We start from the raw sequence: 13652 nt of genomic DNA, 5'->3' as shown, positions 1-13652 counted from the left end.
TGGAGCCATAGAACTGTCCATGTACAGTGTTTGAATATTAGTTTAGTATCAGAAAGCTATAGGTCATTGTCATAGTGTTCCTATGGGCTTGAAAGCCCATTCAGCCCTGGTAATTCTTTCTCCAAATTTACTAACAAGAGGTCCGTTTGCATTCCAATGGTTTGCCAATAACCTTCACTTCTGTAATTGGCATGCTCTACCTGGGTCTCTCAGGAAAGATCTATATCCTTTTCCTGGCAGCATCCACTTCTTAGCCTCATCAATTTCATGTAGTTTTGTGGCAGATCTATCTATCTATCTATCTATCTATCTATCTATCTATCTATCTATCTATCTATCTCTATATCAATTTCCAATTTCTATATCTTTATCTATATCTTTATCTATATCTATATCTATATCTTTCTCTATATCTATATATGTATATATTTGGTGGGTCCTACAGCTATGTGGTTATGTGGAATTTTAGGATGGATTCTGTGCAAATAGGTAAAAATGTAGAATCAGCAAAGGCCAGTGCCAATGAGATTCCCTCCTGTTATTATGAACCTATTAAAGGTGAGGATTCTCTGGACATCAAGCCATTTCTCTTCCTGCTCATCCCCCTGAGACTTGTGTTTGGCCTGATGAAAGAATCATGGTAAAACCTCCAAAATCTTTAAGTCTGGCCCTTTGAACATAGGAAGGTAGATATTATAGAACTGATATCTAATGAGACTAGAGACCTGCATTCTATAGTCCATGATGTCCTTTGCTTTACTGATGTCTCATAAATTTTGGGTAAAATAAGGATTTAAGAGTTTATCATTTGAATTAGGTATACAATATTTACACTGTTATATTCACTCTATTGCTAATTCATTTCAAAAAATGGAATTGCAAAACAGAATTTTTGAGTACATATTCAGGAAAATATATATATATATATATATATATATATATATATATATATATATATATATATATATATATATATATATATATACACACACATATAGTCTCTTATAAAGGAAAGGACAATGCAAAAATGAAATACTATTCAATCAATTAAAGGTCTGTAGGGAAAACACTGGACTTTTGGAAAGAGAGAAAACCTAGGAAACTGAAGTGTATGTCACAGGAATGGACCAGGGAATAGAATTATTATCCAGAATAAACTCCTCCTCCCCATGTTCCTAGATCTTTTCCACCCATGGCAAGTGCCTGAATAACTTTCTCCATTCAGAGCATGAAACCACTAATGAAGCAAGAAGAAGTCTCTAGCTTTAGAGTGATGGAGTATGTAAAGTTTTCCCCTGTGTCACAGGAGACACTCCTGGAAAAGGCACTCTCAAAACTGGCCAATGTAAGGAAAGCTTTTAAGCAAGTAGGCCAAGGCAGTTCTCAGAGACATCATCATTAGGCCTTCCTGAAAAATCTCTTTTAACCTGGAGATCCCTATCTTCTGTGATGTCACAAGTGTTGTCCTGACAGCAACTGCCTCTCAGGTATTCCTTCAGAACCTCTAGGGTTTATTACTTGGTCTCTACTTCAGAGTAAACATCAATTTGGGAGGGTGAACAAAGAGGATGAAGAGATCAGAAATGGGGAGAACGAAGGAAGCTGGCCTTCTGTCTTGGTATAAAAAAAGGAAGAAATACCTGGTCCTTGGTACAGCTCAGTGAGTACTTGGTAGGGATTTAGTGGGATTGCTAAAGGGATAGCCTTGAACTGAGCCTCCCACCTATGGGAATCAGGAACTTGGAGTCTCTCAGAAGCATCTGGACTTCCCTGTTCTTACGGTTTCTGGAAATCAGAGAGTTTATATCATTAATTTCTTTATTCCTAAAGCCAAGTGTTGGGAAGGACACAGTTATTTTCCTGAGAGCTCATGGCCGTTACACTTTTTGAGAAGAATAGAACGGTCCTAAGGAAAAAGGGAGAGACCAGTATTGTGTCCATAGCTCAGAGTAAACTCTGCCATATTTTGGGTATCTATAGTACAGTCTGGGAAGCAGCAGTATTATTAGTTGTGACTTCATCATTTCAGTCTTTCAACTAATATTTCCACTAACACTTTACTTTTCTGAGTCAATAGGTATGATTAGCTGTCAGTTTCTCTTCTTTCATTTCTTTCATTTTTTATGTTTTAGCAATTTTTATTGCTTTTTTAACTTGACATTTCTATATTTACCTTTAATATTATTTCATTTCCCATTTTATTACCATAGGATTCCTAACCGTATCCTTCTCCTTCTTCTCTAACCCCCCTGACTGTGCCTTCACATTACCTTGAACTGGGAGACAAACCTAGAGAGGAACAATAGCTTCTTCTTCCATTTATGATGAACAAGGTCATCCTGTGCTACATGCAGTTTGAGCCATAGCTCTGTCAGAGTACATTCATTGAATATTGGTCTAGTACCAGAAAGCATTGACATTATTGTTCTTGTGGGTTTTAAAGCTCCTTTACCTCTTGAAATTCTTTCTCAAAATCTGCCAACAAGAGGTCTGTTTCAGTTCATTGGTTTGCCACTAGCATTAATTTCTGTAGTTGACATGATCTACCTGTGTCTCTCAGGAAATACCTATATCTGGTTGCTGGCAGAATGCACTTTTTAGCTACAAAAATCTTATCTAGTTTTGGTGGCTGATGTACATATATACTTCTGGTGGCTCCTACACCTATGTGATTAGGTGGAATGGTAACATGGATACTGAGCAACTAGGTCAAGAATGTGGAGTTCAGAAATGACAATGCCAAATAGACTCCCTCAAGTTCTTATGAACCAATTGAAGTTGAGGTTTCACTGCTCCGCAAGCCATTCTTCTTTCTGCTCGTCCTCCAGTATCTTATGTTTGTCCTTCAGAGAGAATCATGGTAAAACATCTGACCTTCAAGTCTAGCAATGGGAACCAGGAAGGTAGATAGTGTAGTACTGATACCAAATAGGACTAGAGAACTGAATTCTATAGTCATTTTGTCCTTTGCTTTGGTGAAAATGGAATTGGAAACAAAATTTTTGAGTACACATACAGGAATATTAATAAAGTCTCATATCATGGAATGTACAATGAGAAAGTGAAATAAAATATTCATTCAGTTAAGGTCTGTAGGCAAAATACTGTGCTATGGGAAACAGAGAAAAACTGGGATATTGAACTGTATGTCACAGGAATGAACCTGGGAATAAAATGTTATCTAGAAGAATCTCCTCCACTCTATGTTCCTAAATCTTTTCCAGCCATGCTAAGCACCTGACTAATTTTGTCCATTCAGAGCATGTAACCACTAATGAAGCAAAGAGAAAACTCTAGCTTTAGAGAAACATAATATGTAAATGATTCCACTGTTTCACAGGAGACACTCCTGGAAAGGGCACCCTCAAATCTGGTCAAGGTAAGGAAAGCTGGTTAGCAGTTAGGCCATGGAAGTTCTCAGTGACATCATCATTAGGCCTCTCTGAAAAATTTCTTGTATCTTGGAGAGCCCTAGCTTCTTCTGTGATGTCACAAGTGTTGTCCTGACTGCAACTGCCTTTAAGATATTCCTTCAGTACTTCTAGGATTTACTAATTGGCCTCTAATGCCGAGTAAACAGTCATTTGGGAGGGAGAACACAGAGGATGAAGTGATTAGACATGGGGTGTAGGAAGCTGGCCCTTTGTCTTGGTATAAAAATGAAGAAATTTGTGGTCAATGGGAAAGCTCCTTGAGTCTTGGGTAGGGGTTTAGTAGGTTCACTGAAGAGTTAGCCTTGATCTGAGTCTTCCACGTATGGGAATCAGGTATTGGGATCCTCTCAGAAACTTCTGGACTTCCCGGCTTATTATTTAACTTGGAAGTCAGATAGTTTATATAATTCATATCTTTATCCCAAAAGCCAGGTGTTGGGAAAGGCACTATAATTTTTTCTGAATTTTTTTGCCAAGAAGGAAAAGATCCTAAGGAAGAAAGGTAAGACAAGTAATGTGTCCTCAGCACAGAGTAAACTCCTCCATGCATTGGATTCTAATAATGCAGTTCGTGTGTGGTACTGATATCGGAGACGGAGAAGTGCTTATAGATGAGACTTCATAATCTCAGTCTTTCCACAAGTAATACTCTAACTACCATTCCCTGACAGTGACCCCTTAAAATTCTGAGTCAATAGGTGTGGTTGGCTGGTAGATTTCTTTTCTTTTATTACTTTCATTTTTTATTTTTTAATAAATTTTATTGCTTTTTAATTGTATATTTCTAAATTTACATTTAAAATATTATTTACTTTTCCAGTTTCCTGATTATAAGATCCATTACCAGTCCCCTTATTCTTCTCTTATAAACCCCCTTACTGACCCTTGACATTCCCTTGAACTGGGAGTCAAACCTAGGCAGGACCAAGGGTTCTCCTTCCACTGTTGACCAACAAGGCCATCTTCTGCAACACATGCAATCGGTGCCATAGGTCTCTTCATGTACATTCTTTGAATATTGGTCTATTAACAGAAAGCTCTGTTTCATTGGCATTGTTGCTCTTATGGGGTTGAAATCACCTTCACCTCTTCTAATCATTTCTCAAAATCGACCAACAACAAGTTCGATGTCAGTTCACTGGTTTGCCACTAGGGTTCATGTTGTGATTTGCCCTGAAGTTATCTGTGTTTGATGCTAATTCCACTACCCCAACGTCAGCTACATAGTTCTCTACTCAGAACTCAGGTGAATTCACCAGAACCACCTCCCTATTGAATTTGTAAAGTATATGTGAGTGGCAGGAATAGGATAGAAGGACGGTTATCATGGAGGAGAAGGAAGAATGGGCAGGAGAGATATTTGAAGGAAGAGGAAGAGACAAGAGGAAAAAAAGAGAGAAAGGAATGTAACAGAGTGAGAAGCCATGGCAGGTGAATTTAAGATTCTGCTCTGTGTATTTACAGGTCTTTATTAATGTTCCTAAGTGATGGATAGTACCCGACGTTGTATGTTTCAGTGGGCAACTATATCTAATCAACTAAATCAAAGATTATTGTGCTGTGTGTTTTTTATGTGAGGGTTTGAGTATAGGAGAGTGTGTGACGGCATGAAACACTCGGTAGCCGAGGAGCAGGGTGGTGTTTCTCCCAAGATATCTAGCAGAGAATTTCAGACTCTTCAGTGCCAGAGTTAGCAGGGTAAAACAAAATTTTACTTTTTTTATTTTATTTTTATATTTTTAAAAGAACACATTCAGTTCTCTGTATAATATGCTCTAGCTGGGTCTCAGGAAATATCTATATCTGGTTCCTGGCAGAAAGCACTTCTTAGCTTCATCAATCTTATCTAGTTTTGGATATATATATATATTCTTCTGCTACTTGGGTAGGGGGAATTTTCACATGGATTCTGTGTAACTAATTCAAGAATATAGATTCCACAAAGAACAATGTCAAATCCCTCCTGTTCTTATGAACATATTGAAGTTGAGGTTTCACTGGACGTCAAGTCATTCCTCTCACTGTTCTTCGTCTTGTATCTTATTATTCCTCAAGAAGGAATCATGGTAAAACATCCACAAACCTCAAGTCTGGCCACGGGAACACAGTGAGGTTGATAATGCAGAACTGATATCAAATGGGACTAGAGAACCATTGAATTCCATAGTCCATGTTGTCCTTTGCTGTACTGATGTCTGGTAATTTTGGGATAAAAATAAGGATTTGGAAGTTTATCATTTCAAATAGGTACACAATATTTACACTGTTATACTCATTCTATAGCTGGGCCACATTTGTTGCCAAATCATTACAGAAAATGGAATTGGATAACAGAATTTTTGAGTACACATTCAGCAATATTTATAAAGTCCCATATCGATTAATGTACAATAAGGAAGTGAAATACAATATTCATTCAATTGACGGTCGGTAGGGAAAATACTGGCCTTTGGGAAATAGACAAACCTACAAAATTGTACTGTATTTTTCAGATTGTACCTGGGAATAAAATTAATATCCAGGAGAATTTCCTCCTCTCCATGTTACAAGATCTTTTCTACCCATTCCTAGCCTTGACTAACTTTTTCCATTCAAAGCATGTAACCATTAATAAAGCAAAGAAAAGTCTCTAGCTTTAGAGAGATGGAGTGCATAAAGGTTTCCACTGAATCTCAGGAGACATACCAGGAAAGGGCACCCTCAAATCTGGTCAATGTAAGGAAAGTTGTTTAGCAAGTAGGCCATGGCAGTTCTCAGTTACATCATCATTAGGCCCTACCTGAAAATCTCTTGTAACCTGGAGAGCTTTATCTTCTTCTTTAATGTCTCAAGTATTGTCAAGTCTTCATCTGCCTCTCAGATATTCCTTCAGTACCTCTAGGGTTTAGTAATTGGCATCTAAGTCTGAGTAAACCACCATTTGGGAGTTAGAACAAAGAAGTTGGAGAGATCAGAAATTGGTAGAAGGAAGCTGCCCTTCTGTCTCGGTCTAAAAAATGGAAGAAATATGTGTGTGTGGGAAAGCCCAGTGAGTCCTTGGTAGGTGTTGACTGGTATTGATGGACAGATACCACTGATATGAGCCTCCCACATATGCAATCAGGAACTGGGGTCCTCTCAGAAGCATCTGGACTTCTCTGTTCTTATGGTTCCTGGAAATCAGAGAGTTAATATCATTATTTTTTTTTATTCCAAAGCCATGTGATGGGAAGGGCACTGTTGTTTTCCTGAGAGCACATGGCCTTTATTCTTTTTGACAAGAAGAAAAAGGACCTAAGCAAGAAAGGAAGGAAAAGTATTGTGTCCCTTGCTTAGAGTAATCTCCTCCAAGCTTTATATATCCTTTGGGCAGTTTGTGTCTGACACTGATATCTGGGAGGGAGAAGGACTTCTAGTAGAGACCTCACCATCTCACTCTTTCCATTATTATATCATTTATTTCTCATATTTTTTATTTTTTACAAATTTTATTTGTTTTCTTAAACATATAAATTTCTATATTTACATTTAAAATATTATTTCCTGTAAGAGTTTCCACCCATAGGGGCCCTAACAGGTTCCTCTCCACTTCTTCTATAAACCACCTCACTCTCCCTTCACATTTCTTTTAACTGCGAGACAAACCAAGGGAAGACCAAGGCCTTCTACTTCCATTGGTGCCCAACAAGTCTATACTCTGCTACATATTCAGTTGGATGCAGAGGTCTGTCCAATAACAGTCTTTGAATATTGGTTTAGTGCCAGAAATCACTGGTTTTTGGCATTGTTGTTCTTATGGGGATCAAAGCTCCTTCAGCTCTCATTATCCTTTCTCAGAATCTACCAACAAGAGGTACATTTCAAGTCACTGCTTTGCCACTAGCATTCACTTCTTTATTTGACATGCTCTAGCTGTGTCTCTCAGGACATATCTATATCTGTTTCCTGGCAGAATACACTTCTTAGCTTCATCAGTCTTATCTAGTTTTGGTGGCTGATATATATGTATGTATGTATGTATGTATGTATGTATGTATGTATGTATGTATATACTTTTGTTGCCTCCTACAGCTATTTGGTTAGGTGGTTAGGTGGAATGTTTACATGGATTCTGTGCAATGAGATCAAGAATTTAGAATTTACAAATGAAAATATCAAATAGAAATCCCTCCTGTACTTATGAAGGTATTGAAGTTGAGATTTCACTGTTCTTCAAGCCTTTCATCTCCCTGCTCATGCTCCTGTTTATTATATTTGGCCTTAAGAAAGAATCATGATAACACATCTAAAACCTTCAAGTGTGGCCACGGGAACACAGGAAGGTAGATAGTGTAGTACAGATATCAAATGTGTCTAGAGTTCCGAAATGTATAGTCCATGTGGTCATTTGCTTTATTGATGACTGGTAATCTTTGGATAAAATAAGGATTAGGAGTTTATTATTTGAGTAGGTACACAGAATTTACACTGTTATACTCACTCTGTACAACAGCCTATTTCATTGCCAAAATCATTGTGGAAAATGGAATAGAAAAACAGAATTTTTGAGTACACATTCAGGAATATTTATAAAGTCCCCTATCAAGGAATGTACAATAAGAAAGTGAAATACAATATTCATTCACCTAAAGGTATATAGGGAATATACTGGCCTTTACAAAACAGAAAACCTAGAAAATTGAACTGTATATCACAGGAATGGACCTGGGAATAAAAATATTATCCAGAAGAATCTCCTTCACTCCAAGTTCCTAAACCATTTCTACCCATGCCAGGAACCTGACTAACTTTCTCCATTCAGAGCATGCAACCACTATTGAACCAAAGAGAAGTCTCTAGCTTTAGAGAGAAGGAGTACATAAAGGTTTCCCATGTGTCACAGGAGAAACTCCTGGAAAAGGCACTCACAAAACTGGTCAATGTTAGGAAAGCTGTTTAGAGGTAGGCCTTGGCAGTTCTCAGTTATATCATCATTAGGCCCTCCATGAAAAATCTCTTGTATCCTGGAGAGTCCTAGCTTCTTGTGATGTTACAAGTGTTGTCATGTCTGCAAATGGCTCTCAGATATTACTTCAGTACCTATAGGGTTAACTAATTGGCCTCTAGTTCACAGGAGGCATCAATTTGGAAGTGAGATCAAAGAGGATGAAAGGCTCAGAGTTGGGGAGAATGAAAATGGCCTTCTGTCTTGGTATAAAAATAAGGAAGAAATATGTCGACCCTGGGAAATCTCACTGAGTCCTTGGTAGGAGCTGAGTAGTTACGTTGAAGAGATAGAATTGATATGGGCCTTCAACACATGATATAAGGATCTTGGTGCCTGTCACAAGCATCTGGACTTCCAAGCTTCTAGTGGTTCCTGTAAGTCAGAGAGTTTATATCATTAATATCTTTATCCCAAAAGTCAAGTGTTTGGAAGGGCACTGTTCTTCCTTTAGAGCTCATGGCTTTTATTTTTTTTGCCCAGAAGAAAAAGGTCCTAAGGAAGAAGTGAAAGACAAGTAATGTGTCCTCAGCTAAGAATAAACTCCTTAATTATTTGGATACCTATAGTGCAGTTTGTGTCTGATACTGGTTTTGGGAAAGAGACGTGTTTCTAATTCATCATATCAGTCTTTCCTCTAGTATTACTCTGACTCCAGTTGCCTGATAGTGACCCTTTATATATCTCAGTCAATGTGTGTGATTAGATGGCAGTTTTCTTATCTTTAACTTATTTTTTTATTATTTAGCAATTTTTTAGACCAAGGGCATCTCCTTCCACTGGTGCCGTACAAGGCCATTCTCTGCTACATATGCAGTTGGAGCCATAGGTCTATCCATGTACAATCGTTGAATATTCGAACAGTACCTGAAACCTCTGCTTGGTTGGCATTGTTTTTCTTATTGGATTGAAAGCTCTTTCAGCTGTTATAATCCTTTCTCAAAATCTACGGACAAGAGATCTTTTTTCAGTTCACTGGTTTGCCACTACCATTCACTTCTGTATTTGACATGCTCTAGCTGTGTCTCTCAAGAAAGAGCTATATCCATTTCTACTAATCATGGAAGTCTATGCTTCATCAATTTTATCTAGTTTTGGTGGCTGATATATATATATATATATGTGTGTGTGTGTGTGTGTGTATTTACATATATCTATATATCTATATTTATATCTATCTATATATATACATATATATATATATATGTATGCATATATATATATATATATATATATATATATATATATATATATATATATCCTATAGATATGAGGTTAAGTGGAATTTTAGCATGGATTCTGGGAAATAAAGTCAAGAAAGTAGAATCCACAAATGACAGTGCCAAATAGACTCTCTCCTGTTCTTATGAACCTAATGAAGCTGAGGTTTCACTGGACCTCAAGCCATTCCTCATACTGCACATCCTCATGAATCTTATGTTTGGGCTATAGAAAGTATCATGGTAAAACATCCAAAAACCTCAACTCTCTTCCTGGGAATACAGGAAGGTAGATATTAGAGAACTGATATCTAATGGGACTACAGAAACACATTCTATAGTTCATGCAGTCCTTTACTTTAATGATGTTTTGTGATTTTTGGATAAAATAAGAATTTTGGAGTTTATCATTTGAAGAAGGTACAAAAGATTTACACTTTAATTGTTGGTAGCCACCCATACAGCTGTTGTCTGTTACTACAGGGTACAGCTATTGTCCCCCCCCCAAAGGACGAAGTGCGCATGCGCAAAGGTTTGTTCACGCCAAGTCTTTGCCCACTCTGGGGCGTTCCAATGAGAATACGGCTATGCAGCCAATCAGGAAGGAACACGTTGCTTTGGGGGATAAAAACTAACACTCTCTGGGGCCGCGGTGCCGCTCCTCTTCAAGATGCAATAAATGCTTTCCTGCACAAGGATCCTTGTGGCCGTGTGCGTTCTTGCTGGCAAGACAATAGCGCGGGTCATTTAATATTCACTCTATAGCTGTTCCTCCTTTGTTGCCATAATCATTGCAAAAAGTCAATTGGAAAACAGAATTTTTGAGTACACATTCAGGAATATATGTAATGTCCCCTATCAAGGTATGTAGAAAAAATTTAAATCAATATTCATTCAACTGAAGGGCTGCAGGAAAAATAGTTGCCTTTGAGAAGCAGAGAAAACTTAGGAAATTTAAGAGTATGACACAGGAATGTATCTAGGAATAAAATTATTATCCAGAAGATTCTCCTCCAATCCATGTTCCTAGATCTTTTGTACCCATGCCAGGACCCTGACTAAATTTCTCCATTCACAACATGTAACCTCTAATGAAACAAAGAGAAGTACTTAACTTGAGAGAGATGGAGTATGTAAAGGTTTCCACTGTGACACAGGAGAAACTCCTTGTAAGGGAACCCTTGAAATTGGTCAATGTAAAGAAAGCTGTTCAGCAGGTAGGCCATGGCAGTTCTCAGTGACATCATCATTAAGCCCTGCCTGAAAATTTTTGTATCCTTGAGAGTCCTAGCTTCTTTTGTAATGTTACAAATGTTGTCCTGACAGCAACTGCCTATCAAATATTCCTTCAGTACCTCTAGAGTTTACTACTTGGCCTCTAATTCAGAATAAACAGCCGTATTGGAGGGAGAAGAAAGAGGGTAAAGAGAATAGTGATGGGGAGAAGGAAGCTGGCCTTCTTTATTTGTATAAAAGAGGAAGAAATACTTGGTCCATTGGAAAACTGAGTGAGCCTGTTTAGGGTTTGAGTGGGTTAGCTGAAGAGTTATTCTTTATTTGAGCCTTCAACATATTGGAATCAGGAACTGAGAGCCTCCCAGAAACAGCTGGACATCCCTGCTTGTTATGGTTCCTTGATGTCAGAAAGTTTATATCATTAATTTCTTTATACCAAAAGCCAGGTGTTGGAAAGGACCCAGTTGTTGTCTGAGAGATCATGGCTTTTATAATTTTTCCTAGAAGAGAAAAGTCCCAAGGAAGAATGGAAAGACATGTATTGTGTCCTCAGCTGTGTAAACTCCTCCATGATTTGGATTCCTATAGTGGAGTTTGTGTCTGACACTGATATCAGGGAGAGAGAAGTGCTTCTATTTGAGACTTCATCATCTCAGTCTTTCCACTAGTATTATTCAGACTATCTTTTTCTGACAGTTACCCTTTAGATTTCTGAGTCAATAGGTTTGATTGGCTGACAGTTAACTTTTCTTTTTTTTCTCTCATTTTTTTAATTCTTAAGCAACTTTTATTGCTTTTTCTAATTGAATATATTTAAATTTACAATTCAAATGTTATTTCCTTTCCCAGGTTCCTGACCATGAGATCCCTAAACAGTCCCACTAACCTACTTCTATAAGCCCCCTTACTGCACCTTGACATTCCCATGAACTGGGGGGGCAAACCTAGGGAGGAGCAAGGGCTTCTCCATCCATTGGGGCCCAACAAGGCCATCATCTGTTACCTGTGCAGTTGGAGCCATAGGTCTGTCCATACACTGTCTTTGAATATTGGTTTAGTACCAGAAAGCTCTGCTTAGTTGAATTGTTGTTCTTATGGGGTTGAAAGTTTTTTCAGCTCTTGTAGTCATTTCTCAACATCTACAAACATGAGGTCCATTTTCAGTTCTCTGGTTTGCCACTAGCATTCACTTCTGTATTTGACATGCTCTAGCTATGTCTCTCAAGAAAAATCTATATTCAGTTCCTGGCAGCATGCATTTCTTAGCTTCAACAATAATATCTAGATTTGGTGCCAGGTATATCAATATATATATACTTTTGGTGGCTCCTCCTACTATGAATTTTGATGGAATATTTATTGGAATCTGTCAAGAATTGAAACCAGGTCAAGTATATAGGATCCAAAAATGACAATTTCAAATAGACTACCTCCTGTTCTTATAACCTATTGAATTTGAGGTTTCACTGGACCTCAAGCCATTCTTCTTGCTGCCCACCACCCTGAAACTGATGTTTGTCCTGAAGAAAGAATCATGGTAAAACATCCAAAAACCTCAAGTCTTTCCCTGGGAACACAGGAAGGTCGATATTAGAGAACTGATGTCTAATTGAACTACAAAACCCCATTCTATAATCCATGTTGTCCTTTGCTTAACTGATGTCTGGTAATTTATGGATAAAATAAGGATTTGGGAGTTCATCATTTGAAGGACCTAAACAATATTTACACTGTTATATTCACTCTATATCTGGTCCCCGTTTGTATCCAATTTTATTGCATAAAATGGAATTGGAAAAATGAAATTTTGAGTACACATGCAGGAATAAATTATATATATATATATATATATATATATATATATATATAGTCCCTTATCAATGAATGTACATTCAGAAAATGTAGCACAAAAGTCACTCAATTAAAGGTCTCTAGGGAAAATACTGACACTTGGAAAACGAGAACACCTAGGGAATTGAACATTATGTCACAGGATTGGACCTGGGAATAAAATTAATCTCCAGAAGAATCTCCTTCTCTCCACATTCCTAGATATTTTTTACCCATGCCAAGCACCTGACTAACTTTCTTCTTTCAGAGCATGTAACCACTAATGAAGCAGAGAGGAAGTCTCTAGCTTTAGAGAGATGTAGCTTATAAAGGTTATCACTGTGTCTCAGGAGACATTCCCAGACAGGGAAACGTTGAATCTGGTCATTGTAAGGAGATCTGTTCAGCAGGTAAGCCATGGCAGTTCTCAGTGACCTCTTCATTAGGCAGTGCCTAAAAAAACCCTTGTATCCTGGAGAGCCATAGCTTCTTCTGTGACATCACAAGTGTCATCTTGACAGCCACTGCCTCTCATATATTCCTTCCTTATATCTATGGTTTACTAATTGGCCTCTAATTCAGAGTAAATAGCCATTTGGGAGGGAGAACAAATAGGATGAAGACATCAGAGATACAGAGAAGGAAGCTGGGCCTCTTCTTGGTATAACATAAAAGAAGAAATATGTGGTTCTTTGGAAAATACCCTGGGAAGATGACTTTAGTTCATAAAAATCTAGGTGCACCGAGCTCTTGGAGAAGTTGCTGAATATCCTTAAGACTTTTGGGCAGAAGAAGACTTTTGGTAAAGTTTGTAGATACCCCTTTTTAGATTTCAATTGTCCTGGGGATTGTATGGCAAATGGTAAATGTTTCCCAGGAAGAGTGCTAGAGCCCGATTGATTTTTAGATGTTTTAGAAGACATGTGATTTTTCTAGTATACTTAGGCTAATGGCATAAAGTCCAAATGA

The 13652-nt window shown here is 37.8% G+C and overlaps 1 long non-coding RNA gene across 2 annotated transcripts in view; it reads left to right on the top strand.

Moving 5' to 3' along the window:
• Window positions 1–1005: 1005 nt before the first annotated feature.
• Window positions 1006–13652, top strand: part of LOC134484727 (uncharacterized) — an 82954-nt gene continuing 70307 nt past the window's right edge. The window contains exon 1 of one of the 2 annotated variants that reach the window (XR_010062445.1): window positions 1006–1660. This is a non-coding gene — a long non-coding RNA (uncharacterized LOC134484727). The remainder of the gene's footprint in view (window positions 1661–13652) is intronic. The other variant, XR_010062446.1, reaches the window with a different exon arrangement.

Source organism: Rattus norvegicus (genome assembly GCF_036323735.1).
Source record: "Rattus norvegicus strain BN/NHsdMcwi chromosome Y unlocalized genomic scaffold, GRCr8 chrY_unlocalized_38, whole genome shotgun sequence".
Lineage (NCBI taxonomy): Eukaryota > Metazoa > Chordata > Mammalia > Rodentia > Muridae > Rattus > Rattus norvegicus.
The sequence above is the reverse complement of the archived record's forward strand: the minus strand, read 5'-3'. Positions and strand labels throughout refer to the sequence as shown.